Raw genomic sequence first — 21,483 nt, 5'->3', positions numbered from 1 at the left:
AAGTTGAAAGGAGCACAGACACTTGGCGGTAACAATCTGTGAATAAAGGAGTGATCCTTTCTCAAAAATAAAGTCCTTCTTGATGGTAAAAACAAAAAGTTTATGAAACTCATGCTGCTACTGGTGATTTTATTCATTTATTTAATTTTATTCATTTATTCAATAAATGAATATTCTGAAGTAATTTAAAAGCTAACATTCATCAAACGCTCTGAAAGATGATCTTTTTGTATAGAATAATCCAAAAATGAAATACAAACCATATGTACATCAATAGGATTTGACATGCATTATAAAAATGAAGTTCTTATTAATTCCCGCCCATGTCTGTAAGCATACATAACACAGCCTGAGAAACATACTGAAGGACATTTTGAAGTTTGTCCCAGAATAAGCGAATGGCCGTCTTACGGATCTCCCGACTTGCCTTTGTGCGGCTATGTGCCCTCTGGATTATCTGTTACTAAATGTGGCTCCTGAAAAGATACTGCTCCTCAAGCGCAGACCATGGGAAGGGGAGGTCACCACCTACCTGACCTGCCCAGCCCATCCTGCCTAGTCAGGATGGCTGCCCAACAGGGTGGGGGTCTGGCCTTGTGGCTTTCCCTTCGCAACCACAACAGATATGGACTGTTCATAAAACAGACATTAAACACATAGAGAAAACCAGGGAGGCCGAGGAGAAGGGGACCTACTTCTTCAAAACGCCAAAACCTATCACAAATGCCCCCTCAGTGACAACCCCTCTAGGCGAGATCTCCATTTTTCTTGCTAGGGGTAGAAACGTTACTTTCTCAATTTTTAAAAATTAAATTAAAACGAGGAATAACCTCAGTGACCTTGGAGACATAGCTCGACACATGTTGGCAGGAAACTTGGAACACAAATAGGACATGACTTCCAAGCTTGTCCCAGACCTGAGGATGGGAAGAGCAACAACAAATACAAACTCACCCGGGCTGATCTCCCCCAAAGGAGGCTCCAGGCCCCAGAGAAGACGACAACAAGCACCGAAGGGTCGGAGGATGCTGGCCCTCCCCTTATTTCTGGTCCCTGTTCGGGGGGAGTTTCTGGTGCAAGGATAAATCCTTTCACTTTCCTTCCTAGAAGTCTTCCTTTGTCTTTGATTTTTTTTCTCATTTCTCCATTTACTCTTTAAAAAGGCCCCTGTGAGAGCTCTATGCCTTCTCTGAAGGTACTTGTGGCAAACACAGAATAAAAGAGCCTCTTAAATACAGCGAACCAACTGGTGATTGCCGGGAGAGAAGGCAAGGAGTGAAACGGGGAACAGGGATGGAGAGGTACAAACTTGCAGTATGAAACAACTGAGTCACGGGTATGAAACGTACAGCATAAGGAACATAGTCAATGAGACTGTAATCATGCTGTAAGGCGACAGATTGTGACTACACTTATCATGGTGAGCATTAATGTACAGAAATGTCAAATCAACATGTTGTTGAAAACTAACATAACATTGTATGTCAACTACACTTCAGTAATAAAACAACAACAAGAAAAACCCACCAAGCCTACCACATACCTTCCAAGAGAGGTTTAAAGAGAAACAATAATATTAAACTGCTGAAAGCTACCGCACAGTGTTTTTATAGATGAAAATAGCTTCTATTTTATTTTATTTTTTTTTTTCAACATTTTTTATTTATTTTTGGGACAGAGAGAGACAGAGCATGAACGGGGGAGGGGCAGAGAGAGAGGGAGACACAGAATCGGAAACAGGCTCCAGGCTCCGAGCCATCAGCCCAGAGCCTGACGCGGGGCTCGAACTCACGGACTGCGAGATCGTGACCTGGCTGAAGTCGGACGCTTAACCGACGGCGCCACCCAGGCGCCCCGAAAATAGCTTCTATTTTAAAGTTTTTGATAGTTGTACTGACTACAATATCAGTGCAACTTTAATAAAGCAATGGAGCAAAGATACTTGTGAAATGCCAACCTACCATATGCCAGGCCTGGCAGCATGAACTGGGCATACTTAAGCCTTAAGTGTTTCCCATCACAGTCCCTATGCACTGAGTCCTTCTCTCCTACAGACCCAGTGCTCTGCCCTGGAAGAGAAGCAAGGGCCGTGCTGGACACACAGGCCTGCACAAAGTAGGGCCATACTCATGATCTCTACAAAGCAGAGGGTGAACAGGATCTGTGTGACATACTCGATCACCCTTCCAACATTCTTCTTGGGAGAAAAATAACGATCTAAGTTGTTTTCTGTGAGACTTCCACAGTCAGTAGACTTCTGCATGATGGTTTTACTCAAGGAAGGTGTAAACTATGTAATATCAGCCTTTGACATAATAGAAATTTATCACGGATTATTTAAAAAAACTCTCACTCTGAAAGAAATTTCTCGAGGCTGGCATTGTCCCTGACTACTTATCCATCAATTAAGTTTTTAAATTAATGTGAAATATATCTCAAACTATAAGTTAGTGTTGGATTTTTAGTTTATGAAGGCTTAAGTATGTACCTAGCCCTTATTCCCCTAAAGATTAGTTTTTATTCCTTTGTTTGAATGATATAGTAACAATATAAGGACATTTAGTTCATCAGACTGTTAACCTCAATGGCTAATAACACATTGGGTTAATAGTTTATTTTCCTGAGTCTCACACTGGAGTGGTATCTGTCTGTCCTAATGAACAGATCCAATCTATGTCAACAATCTTTTGTTGAAAAGCTCCCCTATGTCAGATACATGCCACGATGCAAAAATTAATGACACACACTTAAGGAAGGTTGCAGTCTTACCGAAAAAAAAAAAAAAAAAAAAAAAAAAAAAAACCAAAATGTTATTTGGTAAGTGCTGTCTTTATCCAGAGCTCATACCAAGGGTTATAGGAATAACAATAAGGGGGTGTTAAGGAGAATTCTAGCAGTACTGACAATTCCAAGTATCCTTGAGGAGTAAGGAGGAGTTCACCAGAAAGATTAGAAGCAAAAGGGACTGGGAGTAGGTGGGATGTTCCTGGGCCAAGGCAGACACATGAGAAAAGACAGGGAGGCACAGAATGACCAGCATGTGGTATAGATTATACCCACTAATATCTACTGCAACACAATGGTAACAGTGAATCAACCTAGGTAGCTTTGAGCATACCAAAGTACACGTAAGGAACACCCACGCAGCCTTGGGCATAGGAAAGCACATGGAAGGAACTTGGCAAATGGGTTTTGCTTGTCCAACCCGACAATTTCTAACTTGCACGAAGCAATGATTAATTTACAATTAATTACAAACTTTTTACTTCAACAAATAAAAACGAAAATCTCTTTTATTAGTCCAATATATGAGATAGGATATATGCTTTATACTCAAGGATATACCTTGTTCAGTTTTGACCTGAAATGCATATGTCACTTGAAAAACATTGATCAAGTTTAGCAAATAGAAATAATTGTGCCAAATGTTTGAGAGATTTCGGAAATGTGTTCTTTGGTAGATAACATGACAGAAAATTAATACTGGGACTGTAACTGGGCTTCCCTCCAATAAAATAAAACCTCCTGGATTAGGATCTCCTGTCATAATTCTCACCAGACAGACCAGATGAAGGCCCATCTTTTCATGGTGAAGATATAAAAAGAGTGGTTTTCTTGACACTTTCATGTAAGTTCCTTGAAATATTTTAAATATGCCTTTAAGGTATCATGTTACAGATGCATGAATAATGGTTTTCAAATGTCAAATTAATTTATATGAACTTGGGTCCTTTTTTGCCAAAGCTTTAAGGAAATAACTTTAAAAATAAGTTTGATTCCACTGATGTCTAAGTCACAGTCTAGGCCTGGGTATTTAGGCCAGGCCAGAAGCAGCGCTTAATGCTAATAATGAATTCTCTCCGTATTCACAACGGATTCACTGTGTTCTCTGATTATGTGATGTCTCCACGCCACACATACATCAGAGCAGATCTCCATCATCCTTCCCCAGATTCCCGAAAGTCTTCCCTCCTTTTGATTCAAGTTTACTGCTCCCCTCCAGCTCTTTAATTGCTCTTTGTCAGGCCTGTGAAGGGACTCTTTCTCCCAACTGCCCCTCATATGAAGGTTCCCACCAGTCCAGTCCTCCTCCTGTTTGGTTTTCGAGAAGCCGCAATGTGAAGGACTGCCCCAAATGTGACCCACACATGTTTAATGTTTCCTCAAAGTACTACAGATGTGAATTTTAAAATCAGGATATTTCATGTTACCGTTTAGAGTTTTGCTTAAATCTCAACAACTGGGGGCTCTGTCACCAGATCTACTGGCTGTGGCTGGACAGCAGCTGCCCCATCAGGTAAGGTTTGCGCTCTCGGGCCAGCCCGGTCTATCCTGACGCTGAGCCATGCGCCAGAAGCAGCTTGCCACCCTAAAGTGGGCACTCTTCACTCATTTGTGCGGATCCCACATGCCCTGAGCTGACAAGCCTGGCCATGGTGATGCACCCAATAATTTCTATAACCTCGCTCGTGCCCATGACTCACCTCGGTGTGGATGATCACCATGGTGGTAAGTGCCTCATTTAATCAGTCTGTAATTACTTATTGAGCACCCATACATTCCATGATTGTGCCACTTGTGACATATGAGTGGCAAAGACAAATGAGATGTGGTCCTGCTCCCGAAGAGCCTGCAATTCAGGGTAGGGGGCCAGGCAAGTACTCCATCTCTGCTGAGCTCAAACCCACCAGTCTCCAGACCACAAGGACCTCTCAAACGGACACTCTGATGCCAGTAAAAACTCAGCCTGTCTGCCTTAAAACTCCTGCCAGAAGCTCCCTCCTGGGCCCTGCAGGTGGCAAGGGCAAGGACCCATGGCTCCTCTGTCACTTTCCCAGTAAATCTCACAGAAATATGGGATTTAACAGTGATATGAGAACAAACAGTGTTCTCACCAGGCATATACCAAGTCTTTGAAGGAAATGCTAAACACAAAGCACCAACTCGGTGGTCTCTACGGCCATGCTCCGGTGTTGCGGAGGATGCCCTAGCTACCGGCTCCCCAACAAGCCCTACCCGTGGAAAGAAAAATAAGCAGCCTGGGAACTAGGTGCCATGAGCGAAGAGGAGGGAACGAGTGGAAAACCTCTCCCGTGGGTCGTCGTCTTCCCCTAATGGTGGTGGGAGTTTTCAACACAGAAACAACAAAACCAGAAGCCATTTCTTACCAGCTGAGCCACGCCAGTTAGTGACTGGGTTGAAAAGGCAGAAGGGAGATGATGCCAAATGGGGAGAAGGGACAAAAACAGGAAAAGGAGGGCACCAAGAGGAGACCCCTCTGCATCCCGGCGCCTGCAACCATAAAATCGTGACAGCAGTACACATGTGTTTGGGCTTTGGGGTTTCTTTTTTCCTCTCTGGTTCCTTAAAACATTATCCAACTACCATAACAATTCCCTCTCAATTTCTCCTAAATATCCCCTAAATTATTTAGGCCCTCACTCGAAGTTCATGCCATTGTGGGGTGAGGAATGTCTTAAACTCCTATGTCCCAAACCCACCGCAGGAAACCCTGGGCTGGCAGATACGAGGGGAGCTTGGGGACCTAATCAATTCCCACATGAAAGGTACCTTGGTGACACCCAAGGTACTTCACAATCTGGCACCACCTTCCTTCCCAGGAGAGGGGGATGCGCCTTAAGAATGAAGAAGGATACGTTGCTGACAGGGTAACAGGAAGATGCTTGGAGTCAAAATTACATGGATCTTCAGAAAATACAGAAATTCACCACTTATGAACTGGTCTCGGCATTAAGAGACAAAATTAACAAAAAGACATCTATTCCTAGGACAATTTAACAAACTAACAAACAGGACTTCCAACATAAAGACAACAGAATGAAAGCGTATGTTTACTTCTCTTCTGAAACATCACTGGAACAACCGGGAAAGGATTTTCAATTAAAGAGAGAACAAGACGGATTGGTAGAAAACGCTACACCTGAATCCAAAATTTGCAAAGGGGAAACCAGTGTAAGATCCCCAGAGGTTCTCGGGGGGCCTGACCTACCCGAGGAAGGAAGGAAAAGGAGGAAGTAAGGAGCAGAACCTGAGAGGCTCTGAAACTCCCCCCCACCCCGCCCCCGCTCCTGGATGTCCTTCTCCACTGTGCACAACCAGTGCCTGCCCTCTGCCAGCAGGACGAGCACTAAGAGAGGACAACCCAAGGGCACCTGGACTCAGAGAACTCTGGACGAGCAGCATCTGGATACCTTCCTGGAAAGAGGGAGACTCTCTGAACTTATGCCAACATACCCCAACTCAAGCTCTTGGATGCTGGAAGCCCAGCTTCCACCCTCTAGACAGGGCAGAGATAGAATCTTCTTCAGGGAAACTGGCCTGCTCAAGGGAGGAACACTTAAAAATGACAACATCTCAAACCAAGTTCCCTGACTCAAAGGTCCAGTCAGACCACCCCACAGCCAGAGCTCCGGCAGCAAATGGCTCAGTGTCTGATTCACAGTAGCGACTTAATGAACACTTGCTACAGGAAACGGGGAATTTGTCTGTTTCTGGTAACAAACTTGCAGTCTGTTGCACTTTTCAATCCCAAAGCATCAATCACCGTGCTGTTGTGGAGAACTCACCACTGAGTTCCTCAGCATCACATTCAAGGTACGTCATTCACAAGCGGAGGCTCTCTGACCTTGTTCCCGATCAGAAGCGCTAGGAAAGCAACAGGTACAGAGTCAGCGAAAGAGCTCCGGCTCACAGAGACCTCAGACCACGCTCTGGTTCTGGCACCTCCTGGCCACACCACCAGTCCAGTTATTTAAACATGAAGATGAATAGAAAGCGTTTTTATTTTTTATTTTTTTTTAAACGTTTATTTATTTTTGGGACAGAGAGAGACAGAGCATGAACGGGGGAGGGGCAGAGAGAGAGGGAGACACAGAATCGGAAGCAGGCTCCAGGCTCTGAGCCATCAGCCCAGAGCCCGACGCGGGGCTCAAACTCACAGACCGTGAGATCGTGACCTGAGCCGAAGTCCGACACTCAACCGACTGAGCCACCCAGGCGCCCCTAGAAAGCGTTTTTAAAGTAGTGACGAAGACACATAAATACTGATAGGCCGTTGAATGAAACAGACAGAAAAGGGTACCCAGGGTGCAGTCCCATCAATATGATGCTCAAAACAAAACAAAAATGAGTGCATATCATCAGTATCAGGTTAGCAGTGGCCTGGGTGGAAGGGAGCGTTTATTTAAAAAGGATTTGAGGGACTTTTATGGATTATTGGCATGTTTTGTATCTTAAGTACAGTGGGTAAAAAAAACCATCAAAGGGTATTGTAAAAATCTCTGCATTTTATTATACATAAATTATATTTCAATTAAAAAATAAAGAGACTGGGAAAAAAAACAGTATTTTTCATGAGGTGTGATTTAATAGTCAATCAAGAATATGGTTTTATAATTCAATTAAACAGCTGATTAATAATTACTTCATAATAGCACAGTACTTTTTATTAAAATGGATTTCAACAATACAATGTCAATTCTTAAAAATATGAAATATATCTTAAAGCATAAAGAAAGGAAAAAACTCGCTTCAAATTCACCACTCAATATATGCATTGTTAGGGGCGCCTGGGTGGCGCCGTCGGTTAAGCGTCCGACTTCAGCCAGGTCACGATCTCGCAGTCCGTGAGTTCGAGCCCCGCGTCGGGCTCTGGGCTGATGGCTCGGAGCCTGGAGCCTGTTTCCGATTCTGTGTCTCCCTCTCTCTCTGCCCCTCCCCGTTCATGCCCTGTCTCTCTCTGTCCCAAAAATAAATTAAAAAAAAAAAAAAGTTGAAAAAAATATATATATGCATTGTTAACATTCGCTTTACTTATTACTTTCAGACATTTTCTTTGCACAGATTTTTAAAAATCATTCTGCTAACATAAACCAAACATGCAGGGGGAACACTAAGAATTAAGAAATGAAGAACTAAAAATTAAATTTCTTATTAATTTGTGAATTAGGGGTGCCTGGGTGGCTCAGTCAAGTTAAGCATCTGACTCTTGATTTCAGCTCAGGTCATGATATCATGGTTCGTGAGATTGAGCCCTGAGTCAGGATCTGCACGGTTAGTGCTTGGGATTCCCTCTCTCCCTGCCCCACCTCCCTCCCCCGCACTTGCTCTATCTCTAAATAATAAAAACTTTTAAAAATTGTATAAATTATAGCTATCAGATATTAGTTAGAAATAAATATGTTCAGCGGTTCAGCGAATCTGGAATAGAGTATGGCGGTTCTTCAGAAAATTAAAAATAGAACTATCCTACAACCCAGCAAACGCACTAGTATCTATTGAAAGGATACAAATGCTGATTTGAAGGGGCACATAGCACTATCAACAACAGCCAAATTAGGGGAAGAGCCCAAATGTCCATTAACTGACAAATGGATAAAGAAGATGTGGTATACATATACAAAGCAATACCACTCGGTGATCAAAAAAAAAAAAAAAAAAAAAAAATCTTAACCATTTGCAACAACATGGATGGAACTATAAGGTATTAGGCTTAGCGAAGTCAGGGAAAGACAAATATATGATTTCATTCATATGTGCAATTTAAGAAACAAAACAGAGGAACACAGGGAAAGGGAAGGAAAAATAAGATAAATACAGAGAAGAAGGCAAACATAAGAGACTCTTAAATACAGAGAACAAACTGAGGATTGCCGGAGGGGCACCGGTTGGAAGGGGCTACATGGGCAAGGGGCATCAAGGAGGGCACCTGCTGGGATGAGCACTGGGTGTCATATGAAGGAGATGAGTCACTGGGTTCTACTCCTGAAGCCAAGACTACACTGTATATTAACTAACTTGAATCTAAATAAATAAAAAGGAAGAAAATCGTTCACCAATATGTTTACAGAAAGTCATTTCCAAGCATAAGGGGGAAAAAGCAAGGTGCTAAACAGTACATGTGTTGTGATTTATGTGTATGTACTGACACAGGCATGAAAACTTTCTGCAAAGACGTACAGGAAACGTTAGCAACGATGAGCTCTGCCACCATAGACTTCGGTTTGCTGTTATTCTGTTTTGTTTTCAGTGGGGGGTGGGAGGGAAGACTTTCATTTTTCATTTTATACAGTTTGAGAATGTCTGAGTTTTCCCCATCATCATACATACACACACACACAGATCATTTCGGTTAGTTAATTATATGTGTATTACTTCAAAACGAAAGACTTCTATAGACATATTTTGTCATGTAATAAGGGAATATTAAACAGCTATGTGTGTAGTACAACTCAACCTGGAAACAATCCTCTTGGTTCTCAGGCCAGCTTTCTTCCCACACAGTAGCCACAGAATATCAGGGAATCAAGTGTTGTTAAAATTAACAAGGAGAGTCTTAAGTTTATAAATGCACCTTTCAACCCTGTATATAATTATAATAATGTACATTTTATTATTAAATTAAACCAACAAATAAACAAGGGGACTCCTTCTAGCCCACCACAGTTTTAACGCAATATAAGAACTTCCCCACTTAACATAATCATACTAATGAAAATTAGTGTCCAAACTTTTTAATTTTATTAGCTTCGACAGTTCTGAAATAAATTGGTCCATTTTATTAAACAATAAGGCTAAATGCATTTTTGTCACTTTACAAGACCCTGAGCATCTGTTAGAACAGTGGTTTGGGGAAAATATCTATCACTGCCCCTTCTACGAAAACAACGGGCTTGCTTAGTGATATCTGCCTATTCTTTTACACTGGTTTAAAACATTTTAATTATTTTTACATGAAATAATTTCTCAACACTAAGTATTCAGAATGTAGAAAATGACCCAATATAAGATCTTATCCTCATTAAGGGTCACAGTAACCAAGTATCACTTAGGAGGAGTTCTCAACCCAAGTGGCCAGCAGTAGTATGAGGAGACGTGCCACGACGTGGATGGGCCTTGAGGGTATCACACTGAACAAAGTCAGTCAGATGGAGAAAATACCGTATGATTTCACTCATACATGTACGGCTCTAAAAAAACAAAGCAAAGCAATAGAAAAACAGATTCATAGGTACGGAGAAGAGATTGACTGTTCCTAGAGGGTAAGGGGGGTAGGGGGGTGGGGGGACGACATGGGTGAAGGCGGTCAAGTGTATGGTGACAGATAAAAACCAGACTTTTCAGAGTGATCACTTTGTAGTGCATACCGATGTTGCTTTACAATCAAACTTGAAACTTATATCCCGATTTTGCCTCCATTAAAAAAGAGATTCAAGAGGCGGCAATGAAGAAAGAGGAAGAAAATATCCTCCGAGAGCTAAGAAAGAAACACTGTGAAACACCGAACAGGGGAAGCCAAAGAGACGGACAACAGGAGAGAAAACCAGGTTATAAGAGGAGGACCGGCCCAGCAAGCCCAACAAGAAACTAGCAAGAGCTCTGAGCTCTGAAAACATAAAAGACAAACAGGGAGGGGCGCCTAAGAGGCCCAGAAGGTTAAGCACAGCGGACTCTGGGTCTCAGCTCCGGTTCGAGCTCAGGATCTGGACTTCAAGCCCCGAGTGGGGCTATGTGTCAGGCTCCACACTGGGCATGAAGCCTACTTTCAAAAGACAAAAGGAAAACTGTTGTCAAAGAATATGGAGTGAAATGGGAAAATGTAAACAACACATATTAAATAAAAATGTGGTTATCAGAAAAAAAAATTAAAAAATAAAATAAAAAGACAAAAGGACAGAAAGGGAGAAAGAAACTATCACTGAAGGAACACCAAAGACCTCCCAGGACGTGAGCTTCCACATTCCGGGACAAGCAGATGACCTGGCACTGCTATTTTTCATCCTAACCTCACGGTGCCGACTGGCTTCCCTTATAGAGTACAGGCACTACACTGATAAAAACAAAAGCACTTAAAATGTGACCCCTTGCTGCCTGGAGAACATACAGAATTTATTCTGACACCACCTTCGGAACAATACCACTTGTATGCTGAAGTCACAGGCAAGCTCTCCCTTAACCTCTCCTTTTCAAGTCACACTAACTCTGCTTCCGTAAATCTCCACAAGTGGGTCTTCTTATTCAACTTTTCAGTTTACGCAGTAGACTTCACAGCCTTCAGCCCTGTCTGTACTTGGAAATGGAATTCTCATCAGAGTCTGATCAGCACCAACATTAATCTTCAAGGAGGTGATAAGAGAGCACCGGCTGTTATATACCATACACATTGGGGATTTTCACTGTGTCATCCTCTATCTCTGTCACATGGTTTGGGCTGGCTGTAACACCAGAAGCATTTCCTTTCACACTTCTACGTGCATAATTCGACTATTTTCCACCTGTATTTGGGTGTTTTTATTTTTCTACCAACTGCTATGCATTCTCTAGGCCTCGGGTGCCCGTGTTTGTTACAGTCTCTCCATCTCTGTCTCCCTCTTCAGCCCCATATTTTCTCCATTTCCTGAGTGCTTACATTCGCTAAGTGGATGGTGCCTTTGAGGACGACTCCAGAGGCAGGGAGCAGACAGAACAAAGAAGGAAAAATGGCAAGAGACGACAAGGGATTAAACCAGGACCATGTAACAGAGATGTAGAGGGAAGCTTGTAGAACTCTTTAGGTTGTAAACCAGGCAAAACTGAATGGAGACTGTGGAGAACTTCAGGACCATCCTCTGGCTTTCCAGTCTGGGTAGGAGGGTGAATAACAAGAGACCCATCAAGAAAGAACAGTCTTTTATCCACCGAGACAGATGACAGCGCTCTTGATCAGCACCTGCAGTTAACAACTTAGTCACAGTGGACAAGCACCAGGCTCGGAGACAGGCGAGTGAGTCTCAAACCCTCAATACTGCCAAGACTTGGTCTGTTAAACCAGGGTGATTCCCCCAATGCTCTCTTAAGGTTCTGTTTACTCACCTGTGGGGGAACAGTGAAGGTGCCGGCTAGGACATCACATACTGTGAGTCAGTGACCTCTCAGCGACCAAGCTTTCAGAACAGAGCTTTATCCAGACCCACCTGAGGCAATGTGGATGCCCGACGTGGGAGGGGGAGAACAGCGCTACAGCAACATGCTTCCCTGGGCCTCACTCTGAACCTCCTGGGTTCTGATTTTCCATCAACAGGAATTCCTAACAACTTGGGTTTCACAAGCCACGGAGAACAGAAAGCAAAATCATAAAGGGTGCAGGAGGAATTATCAGAGACACATGCAACAGCCAGGGAAACGACAGCTTATTACCAATCCAAGGAGGAAAAAAAATTCAAAAGGAGGCGTAATACTCAGCTATTTCATGTCAAGGTAGTGGTCCTGAGTCATCAGAAAAAGAGATTAAGTTACACTGAGTACCCTCTGATTAAGAAAATGTGCAGAAGAAGGTAGAAACTGTATAACTTATTTTATAAAGATTTCCATCAAAAACATTAGATTTAGAAGATTTTAGTCCTTGAAGGTGTAAGATTCAGTTACCTGGAAAACTAATTTATGATCAGTTACCTGGAAAATTCCATCTTATTCTGGAAAATGACCAGATAAATGGGGTGTCACTGAATGTGCTACTTCGGTACAAATAAATGAATCAAATTTAAAACAAAAGCTCCTTAATTTCTGGACAGCTTATTTTACCTGAGCTGCAAAGTATTTCCTATGAATTACTTGTATGTTTAAAATATTAATGTGTAACACTTTACACTGTTCAGATAAGCATAAGTAGTAAACCAACATCATTTCTTTTTCAAGAATAAAGTCTCCCACATATTACTTCTATAAATGTCAGTACCCAGATGGAAGCAAGAAAAATAAGTAATGAAATTAAGTGAATTATCTACACAAATGGGGAAGGAAATAGTATCGATGATTCTATATATGTGTGTGTGTGTGTGTGTGTGTGTGTATACACACACACACACACATATTTATTTTTTTTTCAATGTTTATTTTTGAGAGAGTGTGTACAAGCAGGGGAGGTGCAGAGAGGGGGTATGGGGGACAGAGAATCTAAAGCAGGCTCCGCAGTGACAGCAGATAGTCCGATGCCAGGCTCAAACTCACCAACAGGGAGATCATGACCTGAGCTGAAGTCAGTCACTCAACCGATTGAGACACCCAGGTGCCCCCCAAATAATGAATATATTAAGATCACTTATATTTGACTATGTGAACAGTGACACAAATTAATTCCCTCTACAGTGCTACATTCCAGCCAATCTACATTCCCTCTGGCTAAACTAAGAACGTGGCTAGGAAAACTTGGGTGTAAAAAATCTGAAAGACAAATTAACTGCCCAAATTTCAGGTAGTTAAAATTCAATTTTTTTTTTAATTTTAAAAAAGTACAAGTTAAATTTATCCTCAATTTGGCCTTCCAAATATCCATTATTCAAATAAAGACTAAATTTCTGCTGCATTTCTCCTAACCCATGAATAACTAAAGTCAAATAATCATCAACATTTCAAGACAAAACTCAGGCTAAACAGAGGACTTCCACTAAGCACTAATATAGGGCACAGATTAAAACCAATCCAAAATTTGCCCCTGAATTATTCAAGTGAAAACACAGACTTATCAAAAGATCCACACTTAACATCAACCGAAAAGATCCATGTAGTTTGAGGGTCAGTACCATGGCCTGACAGTCGGGAACAGATCCAATATGCAGACTAGAGTTCACATTAGTCAAATCTTGTTAGACTCTTAAATGAATGATTCATTCGCTGGTACATGAAACAGAGCCATTTTGGTAGAACATTCTAACAGCACAATTCCAAACATCAGCCGTATCATTTCCAAACCAATGAAAATTTAACAGGGATGATCAACGGTACAATAAGGATGTTGCATGGAGAAATGAATTTTAGTAATATTTAGATATGACCTTCTGAATAGTTGTCTATGTTCTTACACACAGAGAAACAATAAGGTAAGCAATTAATTCTTTCAGGAAAAAACGTTCTCACGTAAGTCTGTTGAGAGATATAAAGTCACAGACTCTCCAGTCTTACTCTTCAGGAATTCAATGAATGCTGGTATTCCAGCTCTGACTTCAGCCACCCCAGCTTTCATTTTTATTTCTCAGCCATGCACATATGGTAACTCCATACTCAACGTAATCTTAAAACACACAATGTTACTTATATGCCAACCAAGCTATTTGAAAATAAGCAGTGGGTGCCTGGATGGCACAGTTGGTTAAGCGTCCAACTCAGTTTCGGCCCCAGTTGTGATCTCACTCTTCGTGAGTTCGAGCCCCGCGTGTCAGGCTCTGCGCTGACAGCGTGGGTCTCTGCCCCTCCCCTACTTGCTCTCCCTCTCTCTCTAAATAAACTCTGAAAAAAAAAAAAAAAAGAGAAAACAAGTAGGACTCTGTCAGTAACACCACAAACAACAGGAGTACACTCACTCTTCCCACTACTGTTCATTCTATCCATACACTTCTCTGTAAAACAGGAGTGAATCTTTTAAGTTCTCTTTCCTCCTTCTCCTTTCTGGCTTGGTTTTTCTAGTTCTCTCATGGGTAATAGACATTCTAAGAACTAGTTTAAGTAAATACCTTCTATAGGTTATCACACACAGTATGATAAAAAGACATTTCCTTTAGTAACTTGGAAAAGCCTAAAATTTTTAAAGTTTCTTTAAAACAAAACGTTTATTTTGAGAGACAGAGAGAGAGAGAGAGAGAGAGAGAGAGAGAGAGAGAGAGAGAGAGGGAGAGAGAGAGAGAGAATCCCAAGCAGGCTCTACACTGATGGCACAGAGCCCAATGTGGGGCTCGAACTCACAAAGCAGGAGATCATGATCTGAGCCGAAACCAAGAGTCAGTCACTTAACTGAATGAGCCACCCAGCCACCAAGGAAAGGCCTAAAATTTTAATACAATTAGCCACTGAAAAAAACATAAAATTCATCAACTTTCTTCAGAAGGGTTTAAGCAGGAGAGTAATGAACATGTGTGAGAGATACCACAAAAACGGTTCTTGTACCAAAAACACCTAATTCCTACTCTTAGGCAAGTTGAAATGGGTCATGTCTAAGACTCCGTGGTGTACTGTATAATTATTTTAAAATGTATGTAAATAAACTCATCATCATTTGAGGTGGGTACATAATGGGTACTTACATACACATCATTAGTGCAAGTATAAGTTGGCACTAGGTTTGAGGAATATAATTTAACAATACTTTTCAAAAGTCCTTAGAAGCTCTTACTCTTTGATCCAGTTATGACATTCTTAGAACTCCACCCCAAGGAATAAGTCTTAAGTATAGAATTTTATCCAGAAAGGTATTCATTACATAATAAGCAAAGCTCAGAAATCTGAAGCTACGCAGTGTGGAATTAGGACTGATTTATATGATGGAATACTACTTTTTTACATTAAAGGGCTCTTCTAAGTAATGGTAAAAAGAAGGGGAAATGGCTATGAGGTACATTCTGCTTAAAAAAGCAGGACGCAGAAGTGTATATATAGCGTGATGTCCACTTTGTGAAACCACATCAGATGAAGAGTAAATAAATATGCTAATTACATGAGTGAATAATTTGCTTTCTTCCTTATACAATCTCTACGCGCACAGGTTTCTTTTAAAGCCGGGGCGGGGACGGGGCTGAAGATAATGGTTACAGAGGGGACTTGTGCTCTCTACTGTAGGTGTAACAGTTCCCCGAGCGGCTGGGCGAGATGAGCTGAGCTCAGGCTATTTCACCCTGGTGTGGGGACGTACCCTCAGGCATCTCTCCAGCCCCTCAAGTGCCTTCCCGGTCTGTAAGGGGAGGACCCCAGCTGGGGCCCAGCCAAGCCCTGGCGAGGTCCAGGGGGGTGGCCACTGCTACAATACTGCCCAGCAGACCGGTCCAACACAGGGATCAAAATGAGACCAGATCAGCCACCATTCTCGAGAGCGATCCCATGTTGCCTTAAATTCCTGTTCCTTGATTTCAACTTCGGCCACAAGAAGGACTTTCGGCCCCTGAGTCTGTCTAGCATCATGCAGATTCTTAACGCCACAGAATTCTCTCCATGCAGTGAGAGGATTCCAACTCCCCCTCTCCTGACTTCCACACCCTGCCGCTCACTCTGCCCCATGGACACGGCCGGCCCTACCCCTACCCCTACAACACCCTCACCTTCTTTCCTGGGTACCCCGACCCTTCCTTCTTTAACCGAAAGCCAGGCTGTCCCCTGAACCCCCTCTGTAGGCGGCAGCCATTTTTTTCTCCCACACCCCCTATGCCACAGCTGGTTCCAGATCTTTCCCCTCAATCAAAGCTGGCTACAAATTTGAAGGATTAGCCTTGAGTCACCTGGATTATTCTCCTATTGCTGCTCTAACAAGTCACCACAAACTCGGTGGCTTAAAATGACACAAATTTATTACAGTCATGGAGCTCAGAATCCAAAATGGGCCTCTGTGGGCTAAAATGAAGCTGCCACAGGGCTCCATATTCTCTGGTCCCTGCCTTTCCGGACGCCTCTTCTGCGTTCAGAGACCCTTCCCCCACCTCCAAAGCCTGTGGCTTCTCTAGTCTCTCTGCTCCACCGCCGCCATCACGTGGTCTCCTCTGACCTCCTGCCTCCCTTCGCAGAGGCACCTTGGTGATGGTGTCTGGCACACCCAGACGACCTCGCCATCGCAAGAACCTTCATGTAATCACGCGTCTGCCAAGTCCCTTCATCAGGAAGGCAACGTATTCATATTATTCTGCTTACCAGACCATTCCACTCTCTGCATCTTACTAAGACCAGCTATTTACCTGCTGGGCACCCTTTCCTGTCACTGGTGGAACAGGCAGCACCAAGGCACCGCCTTTCTCACACCATCATGGTATCTGCCATCATGCAACACACACACAGAAGGACCATCCATCATGCTGATCTCTCAGTTCTTCGCTGCTGTCATTTCTGAAGAACTTTTCTTCATTCCAACTCCATCACCCCCTTCCATCATCATGCCCTAGAGACTTTGACAAAAATCCCACTCTTAACTGTCCTGCCATGTCCCTGGCCCACCGGCTTAATGACCGAGGCCACCACATTGTGCTGCTGGGGCCGTGCAACCAGGCGGTCCTGCTGATGCACCCCAAACAAGACCTGACTTCCATCGAGACCTCCAGCCCACGGACCAACAGAACATCTCTACTGGTCACTCCTCTGTCCATGTCCTACCCCAACCTCTCCCCAGTTTAGCTTCCATGGTCCATCACTACAGTCATGCTCTCACAAGCACCCCTAACTCCCTAGTTCCCCTCTCCCTCTATCCCACAACCCGGAGAGCCCAGTATCAATTAACCCAATGTTCTACCCCCACCTCACACACAAACAGCTTAACATGGTTCGTGAAAGACACCAGAGTGAGATCACTCATTCCGACTTTACAATGATGAATCCCCAAATCTCTCGCAGCCATAACTTCCTAGGAATCTAGACGCCTACACACAACAGGTACACCAAGTACCTAGGACGTGGTTTCTAAATTCCATCCTCTACTAAAAGGGAACCAAGACTCCTTGAATGAGCGGTTGATTCCACCATAAAAACAAGATGAGCCTAGAAAATGTACCTGTTCAAAAAGTAAGCACTCACAATGATGGAGGCATGACAGAAAGGCACCGGACCCCGCCTGAAGGGGCTCACACTGACGGAATCCTGGGCAGTTTTGAGCGCCAAGATAATGAACGGCGGTAGCAGATACAACACATAAGGAAATGGAAGGGAAGGAAAAGTCCCTCCTTAAGACAGAATGCCTGCTAGTAAGTGTGGAAGGAATGACGGCGTTAAAAAAAATCACCGCCCAAGCACGATGGCCGACTGAGGTGGCAGTCATCAGCGGGTGCTCACGTTGGCAGGAGGATTTGCTGAGGAACAGAGTATTGGCGCCGTCTTGCAGTATCCTCTCCCAAATACTGATCAGCTACGAATGGCAAACTGGTGATCAGGTGACCAGGGCTGACACTGCCAGTGGTGGAACAGGTAGACACGGCGTGTCTCCTGTTAAGACTTGCTAAGAAGAGAACACTATCAATTCTGTGGGGTTTCTGCCAAAATTCCAGCCTGAGTGTGGACAGGAGGAAACCCTGGACAGACCCAGGCTGAGGAGCATCCTGGAAAACGAAAGGCCTGAACTCTTGACAAGCGTCCACAATGTGACGACAGGGGGAAGACCAAGAAACTGACGAAGACGAGAAGAGACAGGAGACACAGCCAGGAGAGGGGACATGTGGACGCCGGAGCAGAAAGGAGATGGCGGAGGTTGGGATGGACACTGAAATGTGAACAGGAAACAGCGTTGCATTAACACTGATTTCCGGATTCAGACGTCTATCGTGGTTATGCAGGGCGTGTTTTTATGGTTTTGTGCATTTCGGGGTTTTATGTTTCTTAACAAATGCAAACAACTTCACAACCTTGCCCATCTAAAAATCCTCCACCTTGAGGACAAATCCTCCATTGACAAAAAATCCACACTCTTTCTTGTGCCCCATGAGGCCCTTGGTTTGCCCTGCTGTATCTCCAACTTCATCTTCTTCCACGCACTCCCTAGTTGACTACCATCCGGCTCCCCGACCTTCCCGCCGCCCCTCAGACGTTCCACCCGAGCTCTGCTCCAGGCCTCTCGGCCGGCTGCTTCCTTCCCTACACTGTCCTTCATTCCATCACATGGATCAGGCCTCTGCTTGGACGGCACCTCTCCCAAGAGGCCTTCCCTGACCACCCCCCACGTCTTCAGTTCTGTCTTCACAGGCTAACGCCATCTTGTAGCTTTCTAGTGGGTTCTATTTATCTGCTTACTGTCCGCCCCCTACACTGGAAAGTGGTTCTGCCAGGGGCATCATATTCACCACAGTATTCCCGTTACTTACGCACCTCACACTGTGGGTATTTAATAAAGATTTGCTAAATTGACACATTAACAGAAACGTGTACATAACAAACTTTTGTCAAAGAGAAATATCATCATCTGAAGATGCAGATTCGCTCACTATAAATGGCAAAATAACAGTTAGTGACCACCAGCAACATTAAGAACGGACCCCCAGGCCCGAGGTGTGCCAGTGAGAACAGAATTTATGTAATTATACAATACTAAAACTGAAGATAGATTTATAGCAATTAAAATGACAACCTGCCATGTGAACATTAACAAAGGTAAGCAGAGAAAAGTCTCAAGAATAAAGACTTTCAGAGATGCCCAAATGACAGATACCTTCCTAGTAATATAAGGCTAAGTCTGGAAGACATACCCAGGATGCAAAACTGCATACTCCAATGGTTTGCATATGCATCAGGAATGAAAATCAAGCAAATAAAAGACCATCCATGGCTCCGTGGGGCCATGGAAAAAAGAAAAAGAAATAGAACCAGTACACAAATGAGACAGATTGATGGCATGGAGGAAAACCTGACAAAAATAAATGGGACTGCAGGAAACACAATCATGATGGTGAAAAAGAGAAATGAAAGCAACCATCTCACCCCGCAGTCCAGAGCAAAGTGATGGAGGAAACTACAGCAACTAAAAATAAAAATTCCATCAAATAATTATCTGTAGACGACGAAACAATTTCCAAATATATATGGAATATGTATAGTCACATTACTGAATATGGGGAAAATAAACGATATAAAAAAGAGGCTGATAAGCTCTCAATCTAAAAACAATCATTATTAAATGGAAGTTGCATCAAATCATAGGGGCAAACAGTGACTTTAAAATTTTTCTCCAATATACACAACATATTGCCAGTTTATAGTGAAATTGGTATCATAACAAAAATATGTGATAGGTCCCACAATGTAAAATTGGATGGTAAAAACAACAAATCCTATAAAGGCTGAAATGTGAATTATTTGAGAACAGGGATATATTATCGTCTCATTAATCTGTACCCCAACCCCATTTTAAGTCCTTCATCAATTGTGAATTTTATTTAAGTGAACAAAATTGCATAAGAAAAATACATTACATTAAATGCGAAAGTTTTTTGGGTTTTTGTTTTGTTTTGTTTTTTTTTACTGGTCAGAGAATAGGGAGTTAAGGAACTCCAGGGAGAAGAAATCATCTACGAATCAACTGAGACAGGAAGTAACAGGGCAGGTGGGGGGAAATGAGAGGAAGACCAACTCTAAATACAGCTTCCATGTTGATCCCACCTGTTCCAGAAGCCATCCCTTCATCAGAAATGGGACTTTAAGAGAAGAGAGAGGCGACAGGAATTAATGCTGGCCCAATTCAAGAATAGAGATCTTTGCAATCAGAAGGAGACAGTACATCTAACCGCTAAAAAAGCATTTTCCAGGTTGCTGGTGCTGGGAGACACTACTGAGTTAATTCCACTCTCTCAGCAACCAGCCACACTCAGGGTGTGCATGGGGAGTGAATACACTACGCCATCAAGGTCTCACAAGATACAAAAAGGCAGACAGGGGTCTAAGCAAACTCAGAGCAAAGAGGCTTTCTCCTCAGTGCAAATGAACAAGCTGCCCAACACAAATCCACTACGCGAAGGAAGAGCGGAGGCAGCAAGAAATGACCCGACACGCCCAGGACCCACTCCTGGTGGCTTGAACCCATGGGGAGATGCCCGCCCTGGTTTACAAGAATAACCTGCTCTCTTTCATTTGTCAACTCCATTTCTACTCCCAGGTGGCAGACTACATTTGGAGAAAGACACAACTACACCGGCTGGGCTCCCTTTAAATTCATGATCACAAACCCGAACGGGCCGTGGCACCACCTGACAACCCCACTGTCTGCTTGCCCTCTCCCACTCCTCGAGATGACAATTAGACACCCTCTCCTCAAACCTCCCCATTTCCGCCTCATTCCCGTTTTTCTGGGAGAAGAGAAGCAATCAGAGGAGCCGCGGCTCAGAGTCCACCAGCTCTCCCCACCTGCCCGTCACACCTGGACATCCCGCCCACCACGCCCGCCCCTGACTCTAGACACACTGGCCATGGACCCATCCACAGCCAAAACCTGTACTTGCTCACTGGACCAAGAACATAATTCCAGCAATTCTACTCTCTCTCCCTATCATTAACTTCTCCCTGTCCACTGGATTCTTCCTCCTGAGCCTACAAGCACCCTCCCATTAAAAATTTTAAAAGCCTTTCTTGAAAGCTCGTCACTCCCACCTCCAGCTACTGCTACTTTTCTCTACTCCCCTTTACAACCAACTCCAGTTTGGAAATCTCCAATTTCTTTCTTCCCGTTGCCTTTTGAACCCACTCCAGTTAGGTTTCCACCAATATCACTTCTTCAAAACTGCTCTTCTAAGGTTGCCAATCATGCCCGGTGGCTGAACCCAATGTTCGAGTGTCAGCGCACCATCACCCCCCTCGCCCCCTGACTCCGCGGCAGCTGGCACAGCCGCCTTTCCCTTGTCTGCTGGCTCCCAGGACACCACCTCCCCACTCCTCCTGCCGCTCTGGTCTCTCCGTCCAGTCTCCCTGCTTGTTTCCTCCACAGCCCTAATCTCTATATACTGGAGAGTCCAGGTTTCAGTTCAAAAGACCTCTCCGCTCATCTTT

The 21,483-nt window shown here is 43.6% G+C and overlaps 1 protein-coding gene across 3 annotated transcripts in view; it reads right to left on the bottom strand.

The window, feature by feature from the left end:
* The window catches only part of SDK1 (sidekick cell adhesion molecule 1), an 881,306-nt gene that overhangs the window by 587,260 nt on the left and 272,563 nt on the right, over positions 1-21,483 (bottom strand). The window lies entirely within an intron of this gene.

This window comes from Neofelis nebulosa, chromosome 18 (genome assembly GCF_028018385.1).
Source record: "Neofelis nebulosa isolate mNeoNeb1 chromosome 18, mNeoNeb1.pri, whole genome shotgun sequence".
NCBI classification, from domain to species: Eukaryota; Metazoa; Chordata; class Mammalia; order Carnivora; family Felidae; genus Neofelis; species Neofelis nebulosa.
This window is presented reverse-complemented; position numbering and strand designations above follow the sequence as displayed.